At 42.4% G+C, this 2,500-nt stretch overlaps 1 protein-coding gene and 1 long non-coding RNA gene across 7 annotated transcripts in view; one reads left to right on the top strand and one right to left on the bottom strand.

Annotated features, from left to right (window-relative positions):
• Positions 1-2,500, top strand: part of LOC105492619 (zinc finger E-box binding homeobox 2) — a 137,449-nt gene that overhangs the window by 70,713 nt on the left and 64,236 nt on the right. The gene's annotated exons all lie outside the window — the stretch shown is intronic.
• Positions 1-2,500, bottom strand: part of LOC105492618 (uncharacterized) — a 28,159-nt gene that overhangs the window by 23,599 nt on the left and 2,060 nt on the right. For all 3 annotated transcript variants that reach the window (XR_011609740.1, XR_003020639.2, XR_011609741.1), the window contains exons 2-3: positions 2,305-2,431; positions 210-332 (exon numbers count right to left, since the gene is read on the bottom strand). This is a non-coding gene — a long non-coding RNA (uncharacterized lncRNA). The remainder of the gene's footprint in view (positions 1-209; positions 333-2,304; positions 2,432-2,500) is intronic.

The following is a 2,500-nucleotide window of genomic DNA, read 5'->3' as shown; positions in this document are numbered from 1 at the left end:
AGTTTCTCTTTCTGAGGCTGCTTCACGTCTTCTCAGGGATTTCCAAGGCACGGACGTTCATTTGCCTAAAACTCTCTTAAACTGCCTGACTAAAAAAATAAGTACCTAAGTACGACATAAGTGGTGCACCCACGCAGGATAATTAGGATTGATGTGCTCTTTTAGAGGCACCAGATCCTCAACCTCCCCTTACTAGTGGCATTTCTCACCTGCTCATGTGGTGCCCACCTGTGGCTTGCTGGCAGTGCCACTGCCTGCAAGTGGGGAGATTTCCAAGTTCAAAATGAAGGCCTGATTTGACATGGTGGAACACTGTAGGACTGTGTGGAGCTCTGTGAAAGAATTAAGGATGGCATGAAGTCCTAGTTTGTGTCACTGCTCCCTTGTTTATGTTCTTTCCTCGACTATTCCCACGCCCCCTCTCCAGATTTTGCATGGCTTTTATAGCCTCTAGTAATTATATCAGCAGCATGGAGTCTATTTTTATCTCTTCTGAATGTGTGCAACATAAATGTCAAAAACCATAAAGGCCCTTTTTAGCATGTACCTTGCGTGCACAGTTTGAAAAGTGTGATGCAGCATTCAGAGAGATGTTGCATTTTGAGGTGAGACAGATGAAAAGTGGAAAACTCAATTTCACCACTTATCTGCGTGAACTTTCAGTAAGTCCTTTATCATCTTGAACGTTTAGCATTTTCTTCTGTAAAATGGAATCTTGCTGCCTACCTCATAGGGTGGCAGCACGGAACCTAGTTTAGTGTCCGGGATGCCCCCTTTCCACAGCAGGTGCCCCCAAACTCCTAAATTATATACTTCATGCTTAAATGTCATGACCTTTCAATGCCCTCTATTGCCCTTTATCAAACTTAGAAACGGAGTAAAAATAAAATCTTACCGGCTCAACATGACTACTGTAAATCACCATAGGATTGTCACAAAATTAGCATGTGAAAGAGTGATACAGAACTCACTATCACCAAAAACTGTCCCTAGACTTGGCTAACAATTATCATAACACCTAGCACCTATTACTAAGCACTTTCTGGGAGCTGGTCTCTCTAGGTGCTTTACACGTAACCTTCACAACCTCTCACTGACCCAGTGGATATTCTTGTCCTCCACTTAATAAAGGAGGACATGGAGGCAGGTAGGATAATTTACCAGAAGTCACAAGTTAGGCAGTTAGAGAGCTGGATTCAAACTGAAGCATCCTGATCCCAGAACCTACAGAAACATAAAATGTCTACCAGGCAGGAGCATTCACATGGCTGAGCTACCCCAGCTTCTAGCAAAGTTGTTTCCTGTCTTTGCACTTCCTATTTGAAGTTGGGCCTTGAAAGAGGCCAGATGGGCCCGTCAGAAGGGCATGCGAAGCTGCAGTCCCTTACTCAGCTACGAGTTAGGGACCATCATGCTTTAAGGTGGGACATGGCCTCAGCGTGTTCAGGTGGTCCAGTACCATGGTACAGTTTTCATGGCTCATTAATTTATCTTTAATTGAAGATAAGTTGGGAGAATTTAGAGTTGTGAGAAAATGTGTTCTTTTCTAGTCAAAAATTCTCCTCTAGTTGTGATGAATGGACAAGATGGGAGTAACTGGGGGATGTGGTAAGGAATAATGCTAAATAATACAGAGCATATTTGTAGGCCCTAAACAAAATCTAGTGATGGAAGGAAGAACATATATAGGCATGTTAGACATATGAGAAGTATCATAATACATTTTATGAGTAAGCTAATAAGAACCAATTATGCAAATTTTCTCTACTTTTTTGTGAGCTACTTATTGATTACCCCAGTCATTTTTCCATTGCTACCACTGCATAAAGCAGAGGAAGCCAATGCTGTCAGAACCCTCTTATTTATACAGTAAAGGCTATTACCGACCAAGTACTTAGCAGCCAGAGAAATCTTGCATGTAAAACAGAACTGGGGCCTGAAGAACTTAGAATATGTAATTTAGAGAAATATGATCACTGGTATATACTAAAGTGCTCCAACGTTTAAAAAACTTTAAAATCAGTTTACTGAAATTTACAGTTATTAAACTTAATTCTTTTTTCTTTTTCTTTTTTTTTTTTTTTTTTTTTGAAACAGGGTTTCACTCTGTCACCCAGGCTGGAGTGCCGTGGCACGATCTCAGCTCACTGCAACCTCCACCTGTTGGGTTCAAGCAATTCTCCCACCTCAGCCTCCCCAGTAGTTGGGGTTTCAGGTGCATGCCACCATGCCCGGCTAATTTTTGTAATTTTGGGTGGTGATGGGGTTTCACCATGTTGGCCAGGCTGGTCTCGAACTCCTGACCTCAGGTGATCCACCTGCCTCAGCCTCCCAAAGTGCTGGGATTAGAGGTGTGAGCCACTGCGCCCGGCCAGTTCTTGGTCTTTGGTATGGTGCCCTTATGAGTCATCAAGCTCATATGTGGAAGTTTCTGAGAGAAGAAAAAAAAAATGAGAGTAGATTAATGACTATTAAAAATACCCTGGGATCTAGGAATACC

Source organism: Macaca nemestrina, chromosome 11, assembly GCF_043159975.1.
Source record: "Macaca nemestrina isolate mMacNem1 chromosome 11, mMacNem.hap1, whole genome shotgun sequence".
NCBI lineage: Eukaryota > Metazoa > Chordata > Mammalia > Primates > Cercopithecidae > Macaca > Macaca nemestrina.
The sequence above is the reverse complement of the archived record's forward strand: the minus strand, read 5'-3'. Positions and strand labels throughout refer to the sequence as shown.